Genomic DNA, 15,671 nt, shown 5'->3' on the forward strand with positions numbered 1-15,671 from the left:
TGTTGTTCTTGGCCTGAATAAGTTTACATAAAAGACAGCATATAAATATTTCAAACAGCAAGTAAATATCAGAATACTTGAAGAAGGCTACGCTTTTGGTAGAATGTTTCGGTACAACCTCAAATATGTACAATTCAAAAATGTCACAAACTTCATGATTTTTATGCATATTCTATTATTCATGCCTGCTTCATGGTTACTTTAACTTTTGATATTAGACAGTGAGGCATGCAGCACAAAAGAGGAAGCATTGTTGTTCCTGGCACACATGCACTAGAACATAAGGAATTCTCACTAAACTTCAATCAAAACCACTACTTGGAAATAACCGTTCGTATTTGCAGGTATATGCATATGTATCTGGTACTGTATGTCAACTCAAACTGAAATGTCCAAAATGGCCCTATGAAAATACATTAAGGCTGAACACAGAAGAAGAAACAGATTGTTTGATTTTCTCGTTTCCATGGTATTGATGATTCAGCCCTATAATGTACTAGCCAGAAGGAAATCCAACCCTATATTTTTTTTCTGTAGTGCAGTTCTCTTGAGTTTATTGGATATCAGATTTTCTTTCATATCACAATATTCATTATAGCTGTTGCCAGTCCTGATTCCTTAACAAATAGATTTTGTGGTAAATTTGACTGTCACAAAAATCTGTTGATAGGAAGTCATAATGGTAATGTTGCTTTTGCCATTTCCTTTAGCCTCACAGAATGTTCTGTACCTTTCCAGCTTATTCTTATGTTTTTGGGGAAAAGGTAAGTACAATTTCAAACAAAGCTCAGAGCTGAGGTTAGGCATCATTTATATCTTATAAGAAGCCTATTTTGAGGCCCAGAAGCATTAACGTAGATACTGATGTTAGAGACTGGCAGTTTGCTTTGTAACTTCCTGGGCAGGATTGCTGTTAGGTACCCAGGGACATATCTGTGATGCCTAGCTCAAAAAGTTAGTATTTTATAATGTTATGATTATACATTCAGTGAGCTTTCAGAAAGACAGTTCTCACTATAAATGCAAGAGCAGAAATTTTTGAAGTTTTTTTGCAGTCTTACAATGTACGTTGTTGATTGGCTCATTTTCTTTGGATCTGCTTGCAATGTGGTCTTTTACAGTTCTCATGGGATATTGAAAAGAAATAATACAGCCTCTGACTTTACCAAATGTGACACTTATTTAGTATTTGATACCTGATGCAATGTTGACATTACTGCCAATCAAATAGTAATGTAACACAATGCAATGCAAATGGCACTGTATATAATATCTTTACATAACAAATACTTGGTATTTATTTCAGCTAAATTTATTGGATTTGAGAAATTAGAAAGCTTTAGTTTGTTTATGTGAGTGGAGCACCATTTGTCTACAGCTATTTAACAGTTGCTTTACATTAGTTGATTAATATGGATTGCTTCAGTTGCACAAACTGTAAGGTATAAGTATTTCAATTCATTTTTTAAATTGAAATCTAATTCCACTGATTATATGAACATAAAAATGAAAAAAAATCTAGGTATTTTGTACCTAGTTTTGTCCTATACCTTTGCTCTTTTCTGGATAATTAAGTCCAGCATTGAGGTAACATATGCAGAGCAATTCTATACATGTCTACTCTCTGAAGAAGACTTCAGTGATGCTTATACACTGTTAATTATATATGGATGTTAAATATATAAGTCTTAATATTTGAACATAGCATTAAGGGAAGCTAACTTATGTCAGATCACATTTTGTCATTTATCCTAGTAGAGTACTGACAGAAATTTCTTCCTATAACCTGCCTCCAGATTCTTTAACTGGATTAAAATCAGGACTTTGCATTCAAGAATATCCTCAGTCACTGAGTTCTTTGTAGAATTTAATTTGCAGAACTTTTTCAGCTCCAGAACAATTGCATCTCACCTCCATTTTGAATAATAATTCTGAGGTAACGAAGTCATCACTGTTGAATTTTTGATGTGTCTTCAGCTATCCCAGAACACACTATCACTTTCTGGAGAATGTTTAATAATACAGTTTGAGTCAGAATACAGATTTCAAAACAAATGTACATGTAGAACGAAGGAGAAGGGCTTCATATTTCCCTCCCTATCCAGTATATTTTACTTCTAGACCATGCAAATTTGATGGCATTTTCCACAGAGGCATGATTTTTCACTGTTAACAGGAAGCAAAGTAAACTTGTCTGCTTAAAATAGGCTTTAAAAAATCTGGAGAAATTTTTTAATTGTCTTCCAAAACTCATTTTAAAAACTGACTCCAAATCCTTCCTCGTACCTTGACTAATATAATCTGATAATATAAACTGTCTACTGTTTTCTTTACCTATCCAAAAAATTAAAATAATAATGATATCTCTCTTCCAAAATTGACTCACCCTAATATATTTTATTGCTTTAACTATTTTATATCTTTAATGTATGTCATTAAAACAATCACAATAGTCTTGTATGGAGACCTGAAAAAAGATGTGGCTGCTTTAAAGTGGTGGTGAACCTCTATATCTGCATATTTTCAAACATCTCTGAATAATTTTGAAAGATGAACAAACCTACTTTATATCTTTCCAGAAAACCCATTGATTGTACAGGTTAAAAATATCATCAATAAAGGATAGGATAGGATAGGATAGGATAGGATAGGATAGGATAGGATAGGATAGGATAGGATAGGATAGGATAGGATAGGATAGGATAGGATAGGAATATTAGAAATTTCCTTGTTCATGCACAACTATTTTTACTGAAAAAAAGTATATTTATGTATTTTGTTGAATGAGATTTGCCAGGTCTGTGCTAAAGATATGTAAGTATATGTACAATATATTCTGCAGCATAGCAACCAACTGTTGCTGGCCTCTTAAGTTTAAAGGCCAGAACACTGGAATATTTTATTCACTCAACTGGATTTTCTCTATCTGCATCCACTGTGAGGAAACAATCTTCTTCTTTTGAAACTTGTTAAGTATATGATTGTGCCATTTAGGTCATAAACAGGCACGTGAAACTGAAATGGTAATGATGGGAAGAACCGCTTCTTGGCACACAACCTTAGTTTTATCAACTAAGAAGCAGTCCATAGAGCTCTGTACTACAAATAAACAGAAGATTTGGGTCCCTTCTGACTGACTGGGTGGTTCTTTTTGAAGAAAGAGTTGTGATTTTTGGCACACACTGGTAGCACATGGGTAATATTAGTGGAAAGTATACACCAGTCCAGTTTGAGTCTCAGCTGTCAGGAATACAGATTTCATTACCAATATAAGTGCTTACTTCTTTATGTAGTCCTAGTTCCAATTTAGTTTCAACTGAAGGAAATTCTTTGACTTCACTGCCACTTAACGGATAAACGCATCGACTGGGTAATCTTTTTTCATGGAGAACACATTCTGTTATCCTCAGTGTCTACTATTATTGAAACAGTCAGGTATTTTAGGATGCATTCAGATGATAATGCTGATAGTGGAATAGGTTTAAAATTGCATCCTTAATGGTCATGTAAATACTCTCATTTTAACTTTACCAGAAAGATTTTTTTTTTCAATATCATTCATTGCAAGGATAAGTATGAGTTAATAATACAACACACTGACATTTATTTTCTTGACAGCTTAAGGCTAGATCTAGGTTTTCTTTCTGTTTCTCCAGCCCTCTTTTAATGCTGAACACTTCCTACCATTTAGCAGAAGAAAATATCAAACCAGCCCTATTCCATGTATTTGATGGCCTGTAGCAATGAACAAACTGAAACACACACTGCAAGTACACACCAACAGTAGAATCTTATCCTAACATTAATAATGGGGTACCATTTATACTTCATTTGAAGGCTAGTTCAGTAGACACTGGGTAGGCAATGCAATATACTGGTCACTCACCAACATCCCTCAGTACTTGCCCTTTGAGATAGTTACCTCACTCTGCCTAATGTTGAAGTCAGTCTTACATCCCACCAGTATTCTACCTACTAATTTATTTCCATTAATGACCAATAGATCCTTCTATGAAGCTACAAATAGAAATGAAAGAAATAGCTTTCCACATTTTAGCCTTAGAGTTATTGATTATACAAGTGTAAGTGTAGAACTCACAAGCAATTACTGACAGTCCTGGAGCAATGATGTCCATCAGATCATGAAGAGTCAAAAGAAGGTAAACTACAGAACTAGTTTTCAGAAGCAGAATGTTTCAAACATGATAGTATCATATTGATTTTGTGCCTAATAATCCTACAGTATATTACTAAATCATATCAATCCCATGTACCGAATGTGTAAAAAAGTATTTTCTTCTGTCTGCTAGAATCTATTGCCAATCAATTCTGTGAGCCTAAATTTAAACACATTATCTTAGCCATACTTTATCTTTCCAAGTTTAGAATATTCTGGGTTTGGCCAATGGAACTGAAGGGTGGATTTCTACAAAAAACATAATAAAACAGGCAGTTTTATTCTTCTCCCCAATAATCTCTTAGAATTTATCTTTTTCTGACTTGTTTTACACTTTCATTCTCTGTGCAACAATGGGACCTCTAGATTCATGGTTAATATGGTATTGTTCCTTGTACTGATCTTCATCTTTTCTCATCAGATGAACTGTAGCCATTTCTGCTTCAATCATTTTTCTTTAAGGGCCACTAGAATCTGTTCCTTCCTTCAAAAATATTCCAGGTTGCTCTCAAGCAAGAAGGTAAATATGCCACAACCACTACAAGTTACAATTCCAAACTTCTGTCTGTTCATCTTCAGGTTTGTTTCTTAAGGCACCATCATTAGAAAGCTTATATTTCCTTTTGTTCCACTCTTGACTTAAAGGACAGTTTTGTTAAGATTCTTTCTTAATCCCCCCTCCCCCTATCCCTCCTGTTTGCTTCTCCAATCCACTTCATTTCCTGAAACCTTATCACATGATATTTTTCCTCTAGTCACACACACTTCCACAGCACTGCTGTGTACCACTTAGAAATTGGGTCAATATTTGATTGTTCTCATACTTATCTGTTTTAGGTGGCTTAATCAACTGATTTCTAACTCTGCTCGGGTTTATTGGAAACGGTAATGGATAAAGACTCCAGTGGCAAATTGCTGGTACAGTAGTTCGTTTTCACACACTACAGGGAATTTTCAGTGCAACCAAGGCATGGCCCCAGGCATTCCTCAAATGTATTATCATCCTAGCAGCCTCTCATGTTTTTCTTCCTGCTGTTTGTAAACCACTAGACTAATGCAAATTTATGCATAGAGAAAAGATGGATGAGATACGGGTAATTATATATTTTATTTTTGCATGAATTTATGTAAGAAGCTTTTTATTACTCTTTGTAATAGTTCAGGTGCTGGAATCATTTTCTTTGCACTCTGTTGTTGATCAGCTGGAAGAAAGTGGGTTGGCTGATTTATGGTTTTCAGGTAAAATCTAATAAATGGCAGGATCATATCTATTAGAATTAGTGGAATGTTTTTATGCTCCTACCACAGATAGGATGGTGGAAGACAATGAGAAATTCTATAGCAAAATGTTGCAAACTCTGGCTTCAGTGAATAAAATCTTTTCTTTCTCCAGTCTCATTTACATATAATTACTTTTAAATTATTTATTTATCTGTTTTTCTCCCTTTCTCCTCCCTGAAAGTGATAAATTAGTAGTTTTTCGCTTGTATGCAAAATGATTTGATTAATATAATTGTTACTCATAATATATTAATCCAGTAGTCTTGTAATTATGTATTGAACTCCTCCTCTATTGTTTTGATCATGCTCTTCATTCTATTCCTTCATAATGATGCAAAAGCTAATCATATTATTTCACCAAACTGTTTAATGGAGTGACACTAATTGAATATATAATTCTTTGGAAAAACTAAACTTTAATAACAGAATAGGAGAATCTTTTAATATTAATGACTATTGATATTAATCATTAATTAAAGAAACTAATCCTAGAAACTTACACTTAAAATGATGTAAGAATTATAATGATTATTTAGTCAGTCAACTGGTGCTATGTATGTGCAATGCAGAACCAGTTAGGTCTAGTGGTTAAGGCACTGGGCTAGAAACCAGGAGACTGTGAGTTCGTCCCACCTTGGGCATGAAGCCAGTTAGGTGGCCTAGGGCCAGTCACTTTCTCTCAGTCCTAAGAAGGAGGCAAGGGCAAACCACTTCTTGAAAACCTTGCCAAGAAAACTAAATTCAGCCTGCCGAAGGGTTACCCTTCCCCTCTGTGCACAGAAGGGAAATCCTTGTTGGGGCTGCAGGAATGAAGCAGAGATCTTCAGGATCTGAGCATCGTTCCTTCAGCCTGACAAAGGGTTTTCCCTCCCCTCCTGAACAGAGGGGAGGTTCCCTTCGGCATGCAGCTCCTTCTCTCCATCTGCTTAATGACCACAACTGGGAGAGCTGGGATTGCAGTCTTTGAGTAAAGTAGTCACATTGACATCTCGCTTAACAACAAATTTGCTCAATGACCGAGATTCCAGTCCCAATTGTGGTCGTTATTTGAGGACTACCTGAAGATTATATATCACACAACAAAGCAAACTCAAAGGCATTTAGAGTACATTTCAACATTTATAAACATCTTGATGCAAATCTGGGTCAGGGTACAATGGGAGGGAATTTAAAAATAAGTAGTTTCTAATATTGTTTCTAATTCTTTTTTTTTTCTTTCTCTTTTTCTTTCTTTCTTTTTGTTTTCTTCTTACATGTTTACATACATTCATCCTTGAAATAATGATAAATAATAATGATATTAATATCATGTTCAGAGTATTATACAGATTTCTAGTTATTTTTTTTAATAGTTCCATGCAATTTATTAATTAATGAAATAATGAACTTCCAATTCCATGACAAATGGAACTGTTTTGTCTATTGACTGATATTTCATTTTTTTTATCCGCTACATTTCCATTTCCTTCTTTCTTTTTGTAGTTATTTGTTCTGTTTTTTTAAAAATGTGTTAATCAAGAAAGAAGAAAAAGGGAAAAAAGAGAAGATAATCCAGATACAAATGTTCTTTCACATGAACTGTGATAAGCAGTCATTAGTGTTAGTGGGCTTAATGAGTCTTATGAAGTATAGATGCATACTATAGATCTATAATCCTACATAAGTCTATTCAGAAGTAAACTATACTATTCAGTAGTGCTATTCCCAAGGAAGTGGGTATAGTTCTTCACCCTTAAGTTATTCTGAGTTTGTGATTTCTGAGATAGAAGAAATAAGAGAAGTTCCTGGAGGTCTGATCTGCTTCTTTTATAACCCTGTGCAGGTGATATATTCCTATCTAGGATCCAACCTATCAGAAGTGGTGAGCTGCTCATACTTTCTTCAAATCATTTCGGCAACGTCACTGAAGAGGCAGTTGTCCATAGGTAGAGCATAATTATCTGCACTGGAACTTTTTCACATACAAATGAAGACTTCAGCATGAGCTGGAATTTGATAGAGCAGGATTCCAGTTCAAATAAAATCCTTCGCGTTATGCAAAAACTGCCCTCTGCCAACAGGTTTTGTGAACCTATGATGGGCAGTCTCACCGTCTTCACAAAGCGACTTGAGAAAAGGAGCAGACTCTCACTGCTCCTTGCATGTTGAATTACCCCACACTTATAGCTATCTGTAAGTATTTACAGTTCATTTATTTATTTCTTTATTTTCATTGTATTTATTTTTGGTCCCGCCTTTATTATTTTTATAAATAACTCAAGGTGGCGAACATACCAAATACTCCTCCCTCCTCCTGTTTTCCCCACAACAGCAACCCTGTGAGGTGAGTACCTATAAGCATATTCCCCTCAAGGTAAAACCATTCCACAGCAGCTGTTCAGCACTGGTCGCTTACTTTATGAGAACAATGCACTCCGTCAGTGCAAGAATATCAGCTCAACTGACACCACAAGAAGTCACGATAACCTTGAACATCCTCCCAACACTTTTAGCCTGGCACATTAATGATGTCGATTCATTATCTCCCAAGGAGGTCTGACAAATGAGCAGAAAAAATAACCATTTTGTAATTGGAATTTAACTCCTTATGGCTAGTAATTGTCTTCAGACTGCCATGCTATCAGAAAAGGACAGCTACAATTAACACTGGTGGGAAAAATGATTGAGCCTGCTTATAGCCCCAAACTGCAACTCAGAAATGAATGATCACATTGTTGATGCCTTGATGTTCCTTTAAAAGCATTAATTTAAAAACCCAGTTGCTGCTTCCACTTTCCAAAAGGGTAGTATTGTCTCCCTGTTTCTTTGGTTATAAGGAAACACAAGATGCCAAGAAGTCTGTTGGGAAATAAAGGCTGTGCATGGCAACTCACCCTCCTTCCCTTTGTAAAGTGTGGGATTAGCTAGTCACTCCTTATAGTTGGGATAGAAATGTTCTGAACTGCCCTGATTGGCATTGGACCCAGGTTTTTCACCTACTTTATTCAACAATGATGTTGGAAGGTTATTTTCTGATGTAAACTTCTGGGAGTATTTTTTTAAGTCAAGTGGTATATAAATACAACAAACAAATAACATTTTGGCTATTTTGTCTGGGCACAATATGCAAGCATCTCATTTCAGAGGGCCTTGAGGCATGAAAATGTGTGTGGATAGGTCCCCTGAGCCCATCACTGACCAACAGTGATGGGTTGGAATAGTCAAAAACCTCCCTGCTTGCCTTTATGGTGGGCAAGCAATAAAAGATCAGATTAGATGGTTGCCCTTGGTTTTACTGCTGGGATGGAATTGTTCTGTAAGCATGAACATTTCCACAGTGCAAAAGTTCATGCTCTACACATGGACCTTTCTCATATCTGATGTCTGAGCATGACTCCTGGAGGAGGAAGGCTTCTTATCTTTGTTGTGAGTTGTAATGACTGAATGGGACTAATACATTTTTTAGAAGTATGGAGACAGCACTCCACAGGTTAGTCTTTGCCAAACTTACTTAAGGTTTTGTAATGTAATATTTAGCAAGTGGCGCATAAATCATGAAAAAAGAGGTTCCTCTGAATTGTAATAGTCATAAGGAGAGATTTTAGCTATAAATACTCAGCATTATATGCATTTGTTCATTGGCCAAAATTATAAAATAGATGTTTATTGTATTAAAAATATGCCACACAATGATGTTTTTCTTTATCTATTAAATTTCATCACCGCCCATCTCCCCCAAAAGAGGGACTATTTTGTATGTTTGTAAAGCTACCAACATTCTACATATGTGATCTAAAGTGAGGAATACAAAGAGTCTTCCATAATAGGTCGGCTGTTGTATGGTTTCCACCACGCTATAGTACTTTGCAGATCATATCACAATTTGTTGGGTTGTACAGAAATTTTTGTGTCTTAATATCCAAGGCTGTACAGCAGAACTTATAGGTTAGTTTTGTCCCCAGTGAATTATAATTTGATTTATATATTCTTTTCAAATACATGCGTACTAAAGAAATATTTTCAATAATAACATGATTTAATAAACATTTAAATTTATTCTTTTCTACTTGTTAAGTACAATCATACTTTTTACTTGTTAAGTAAAAACAGTTTTCTCTCTTCTTTTGGCAAAAAGTCCACACTCAAAAAAAGGTAGGAAGACCTCTGGAGATGCTGTTAAGAGATGCGGTTGCTATATGATATTATTAAAATACTGGAAAGAGATGTATAGATCAAATACTGGGTTGTAAGGTTTTTAAGATGCCTATGACCCCAATCCATACATTCCTCCCTAAATATATAAATGAGGAATTATATTTTATTGCTGATAGACAGTAAAATACATATGTCCCTTGATATGTATTTTATAGTTCTTCTTCCCCCTATTCTATATCATGTCCAAATGACTGTAAAGATAGATGATTGTAATTGATTGACTTTTCTTGGATAACCACTGTTTATATTCAATAATGTTCTTTCACTTTTCTATCATTGGCACAAGTGATCACAATGCACATTTTTTTTCCATTGCAATACATACATTGTTATGCTGCAAGAAAAGCTTGCACTTGTGCTACCAAAGAAAAAATTTTGCCTGTGGCAACTTCATAGGTTCTCCAGCTCTAAGGAAGGAGGCAGGTAAGTGGTGGATATACCACTTCATATAACCACTGAGAATTCATCACCACTAATGTCCTAGAATCCTTTTCTAGTGTTCCAAGCATAACTGAAATACATGTTCATGGTGTATACACACAGAGAGAAGATTAGGAAAACAATTTCCTTTTTATCTGAGTGAGATGGTATGAGGTAATTTTCTGCATAGCCACTTACTTGACAATGAGTCCCTTGAATGCAGACTTCTGAATAGTCAGGTATATATGACTGAAGATTTTAGAGTTCAATATAAAAGCTTCAGCTAAGTAAAAAATTTTAACTCTGGCTGGCTCTCCCTTCTACAATAATGGTCTACTTTTGGGGTTATATTAACACAGTTACCAGCATTTTGACCGGCCAGTTTGCATCAGCTTGCAATGAAGAAAAAAACAACAACTGGAAATAAAGCCACAACTGGGAATTGCCATATTTCATGTACTTTTTCTAAAAAAACAATTTAAGAAAATGTAAATGTTCCTATAGAAACAGTGGGTTGCCTAAGTGGTTCTGTTATCATGGTATTCTCTCTCAACACATTATTTGTTTCCAAGATACTATCTTTCTCAAAGCCAGTTTCCTTCTTTAAATTTGTCTTGTTTTCTTTATATTGACTTAATTTGGGACTTGTCTTGAACAAGAACAGAGCATTGTTCTTAATATGATTAAATATCTGATCATTAACAAATTTAGACCTTAATTTGGGTTTATTATTGCAAAAAAAATGCATTGGATTAATTTTGAAACATGACTGATTGTAATCCTCATACTCAGTGATTTAATGGGACAGTTTCTAGTAGTTAGTATTAGCGTTTACCATGCAGGGACAACTGACCTTTCCCTTCAAGTATATCAGAGAAATAAATGCACAGGCTCATTGCCTGTTTTATGTCCCTTATGGTTTGTAAATCAAATTATCATATTTTTGTCCTATTACAGAAGTTTTTCTCAAGCTTGGCAACTTTTAGACAGGTGGACTTCAGGTGGACTTCAACTCCCAGAATTCTCCTGCCAGCCTTGCTTTTTAGCCTTGCTTTTTATTATGCTGGCTGAGAAATTCTGGGAGTTGAAGTCCACCTGTCTTAAAGTTGCCAAGCTTGAGAAACACTGTATTACAGTCTCTCTTAGGTTTTAATGGCTTCTGCCAACATTCCATACCTTTTGCAAAGCATTGAGGCCAAATGTCTGGAAATATGGATATTTTTCTTGGATATCATATACAGAAATAGAATTATTTTTCACCAAAGGTAAGGATAGGAAAAAAAAGATAGAACAGAAATGCTTAAAACAATCAGATGGTTTTTGTTGTTAAAAATGTCAAAAGCATATGTAGAAAATGAAGCCAGGAGACACTTTTTTTGTGGTACTGCTCCATCCATAATCTCCTCTTAGAAGGGAAGCTTGTCTCATTTATCCTTATTGTTGTTTTTGTTATATGCGGTAGTAATAGTAAATTGGTTATTTATGTTATTACTGTGGATGCTTTAAATTTGTTGATTATTATTATGGATGTTTTATCAATTGAAAACTGCTAGGAGTCTCTAGTGCCGTCATCAATATACAAATGGAATGAATGAATGTTTCATTTAATTTACCCCTACATTTAATTTTTTAAGTTGGTACAATTACTCTCCAGTCACAAATTTAATAATGAACCATTTTTTTCCTTTTATGATATTAAAAATTATAATGTGAAAGCAAAATCTGGAGGTCTTTGGGGCCAGACCCAATGATTTCAAGGGCCACCTCTGGCTTATGGCAATGTTGCTGAGTGCATTTCTCTCCTGGAACATTCAGACATGCCTGATGCAGTTGATTAAAACTCCTGTGAGATACAAAATAATGGACTAGTTTGGCATTATTTGGCATAGAAAAGGCAAAAGCATTTAACTTGGCATGGTTTTCCATAAATGTCTGCACATTAAAAAGTATATCTAAGTTACCTTTTCTGGACATAAAAACATTTATAATATCATTTATTTCAATGCTTATTATTCCTAAAACTGAGCCTTATTATAGCACTGTCTAAAATAACTTAGGCTAAAAATGATATTTTAAACTTTTTTGGACTGGGTTGCATATCTATCAGATGATCCTAATAAACCTAGACTGATCAAACCTTGGCTACTCATATGTCAACTAGATTTATGAGCTTGCCTACAGCTGAAAATTGATTTATATTATGAGAAAATGAGTAATTTGAGCCGACTTTTTTTTTTAAAGGAGTGTGTTCTCTGGGGAGACATGCTAAGCTGGAGCCTTTCTAAAATTTAGGTCAAAGGAAGAGTATGAAATAGAAGAATAATAGATTGTTTTCTCTAACTTCAGGTCCTTCATTTCATTTTTTTCAGTTGCTGCACAACTTTTTATTTTTATCCCTTCAGGGATAAAATGTTGAGGGAATGACACTTGATTACATATTTTTTGTTGGCATCATATGCATTCATACAGTTCTTATTTATGTGGATGAAAATCCTTTTTTGAAGATGACCTAAAGCAATAGCCTGAGGCGACAGATTATAAGATTATTTTTGCTACAATCCATAGTACCAAGGAACAAGTAAATTGTAGATCAGCCTTAACCAACCTGGTGCTCTTCAATAAAGTGGAGTGGAATTCTGTGAATTACAATCTCAACACTGAGACAAGACTGAGGAAACCTGGTCTACAAATGCATTTTATACTGTGAAATTTAAGAAAATGCTTTCAGTTTCTAATTGTGGCATAAGATGCTTGCAGTTCAAATTATTATACTGTATTGTATACCCTACTGTAATACAATTAAGGACTTAATGGTAATATTGTTCTATGTATCTATACCTTCAGTGCAGTGGGCTCTGAACAAAAGGAATGATATTGTGCTTAGTCAGTGCGCCAGAAGCATTTTTAAAGTATGGATAGAAATATATTCACAGCCTTTAACACATTTTTTAAAGATGTCACTGACAAAGCAGAAGACAAAGTGAGAGAGGAGAGTGGAAGTGAAATTAGTGCTGCTGAAACCACATGACAGAAATGAAAGAGAGGAGATATGTGAGGCAGAATTTGAGAAGATGATAAGGTGTGATGCAGAAGGTGGAGAACAAAAAAGACAACTGGTTGATGGGCAACAGGCTTAAGATTAACTGAGGGAAGCTGGATTGTCATAGCTTCTAGAGACTGAAGCAAAATGAGGGACATTTTGAGGGGCAGGAGTGATAGGCAGGAGTGATAGGTATGCTGTGCAATTACATGCATTGGTGGACCAACTTGAGCAGATGATACTGGATACTTACTTGTCATAACTGCTATGGATGGGTAAATGTGGAATGGTTCCCATTGGAAGGACTCCTGGCAGTTGGGACAGAGTGATGGTGTCAGCCTTACAAGGTAGACCATGCAGGAAACACAACTAGATGAGCTAATTCCACCTTATTGTAAAGCGACATTAAAATAATCTTGCAAGTCTGAAAGTACATTCCTCTCCCTGTCTCATTTACAGCCCAAGAAACTGGGGAGGGACTCTTCTGAGCCTCATGCCCCTGAATGCCACATTCCTGCTGCAAGTTCAGCTGCCTTTTATCTGACCATTCCTTGGTTGCATCTCTTTGCCCTGTCTCCCTAGGTTATTCTCACATACCATTACAAATGGTCAGTAGATGGCCACTACTAAATCCATGGTGTGGGAGCATGTAGGCACTAGATTTATGGAGATGGGCTGATAACAATTGCTGCTAGAATTTTTCTGGCAAGAGGAGAAGCAGAATGAAAAAAAACAAACTAATTGGTGTTTGGAAGAATACCAGAAATTGAACACCTGGAATTAGCGTGTGAGGATGGTTGGGGATAGTATAAATGGGTGGTTGGTTGCAAATTGATCCCATCTGCTGCAGTCCTGGTCACAGGCTGTCCCATCTGGCTCATCAAAGTGACTAGGGAAGTGACTGGAAGCCAGATCTGAGTTATGATGAATGCTTCTTTGGGAAAAAGGATGTCAGGAAGCTATCATTTGACCCAGTTGCTTTGGATAACTACCAGCCTATCTCTAGCATTCCCTTTTTAGGCCAAATGGATTAGCAAAATTGTTTTTAGTTGGCAAACAGGCATGGGTATGGAACTGAAACATTTAGAGATAAGCTGTTGTGGGACTTGGGTAGGGGGAATATGAATCTCTTGATCCTGCTGGATCTCTCAATGGCTTTTGATATAATTGATCGTGGTAGTTTTAAGTGTTGGAAGTGGATAGCACTGTTCTCCTCCTTCCTGAGTGAGCAGTTCCAGTCAATAGGAGGAATGAGAAATTGAGTGGGATGCTGCAGGGGTCAGCCTTGCTCCCCTTACTATTTAATACCTATATGAAGCTGCTGGGGGAGGTAATGTGCTGACATGAGGTGAGGCCTCATCAGGATGCTAATGATATCTAATTATATTTTTCCATCCCATGCTTATCAGGAGCTGCAGCTGAAGTTCTGTCTTGGTGTCTGGAGGTTGTTAGTGGGGAGAAAGAGGTCTAAGCTTAATCCCAGCAGAAAGAAGTGAATATTGATTCAAAAGTCTTCTGGCTCTATAATGAATGAATCCATCTTTGGCTCTGCACAGAGTTGTGTTCTTCACCTAAAAAGCAGGTTTGCAATATAGTGGTCCTCCCAGACCCCTTCCTGGAAAAGCAGATGGAAGCCATGGCCAGGAGAACCTTTGCACAGCTCTGCATGTATGCCAGTTGTGACATTACCTTGAACTTCATGCTTTATTGATGAACACGTCCTTGTCATCTCATGTGTAGATTACTATAACTCATCATACATGGGGGTTCCCTTGAAGACTTTTCAGAAGCTGCAGCTGATTCAAAATGCAATGTCCTGCATGATTATGGGCTCTGTATGGTTTGACTATGCGAAATCATTATTGAAGGAGCTGTATTCAGTGCCAGTAAATTTCCAGGTGCACTTCAAAGTGCTAGTTATTACCTTTAAAGCCCTACATAAACCTGGTTATCCCTAAGACTCAGGGCTCCTTGTGTATCTGCCAATTCACTGAGATCTTGAGGTGTTTCGATTCTCTCTCTCTCTCTCTCTCTCTCTCTCTTTTAATAAGAATTTTATTAGATTTAAAGCAAAGATAAAAACTACAAAAAAAAAACTACAAAAAGAAAAAAAACTAATTTTAAAGATTAGGTGACTTCTGACTTTTAAGAACAAGAATATACAGCAATTTCCATAATCAGTACCTTACTCTATATCAGACCAAAATCACAATATTTCTGTAAATCATTCCATTAGCACATTATAAAAATCACTAAATACAATTGTTCCTTCTCCTTATATTAAAAGAAAAAGAAATATATAAACCTCCTAATCAACTCCCCCCACCCCCATGCTTCAATTCTCATTTCCTAAAGAATGTCATCCAAACATCACCATGAGATTACCCCTCTTGGACGCGGTCCCTAATACTACTTTTATTGAGATTGGCTATAATAAGAGAAACGTGCAAGTTTCATCCACTTTTGCCCAGGCAATCGCTCTTGCATGTCTCTGTAAATGTAATCTTCCCTACTCCATATACATAGGCTGTTTGTTAATTTTGTTCTCTCTCTCTCTCT

The sequence above is a fragment of the Candoia aspera genome, chromosome 8 (assembly GCF_035149785.1).
Source record: "Candoia aspera isolate rCanAsp1 chromosome 8, rCanAsp1.hap2, whole genome shotgun sequence".
In the NCBI taxonomy this organism is placed as follows: Eukaryota; Metazoa; Chordata; class Lepidosauria; order Squamata; family Boidae; genus Candoia; species Candoia aspera.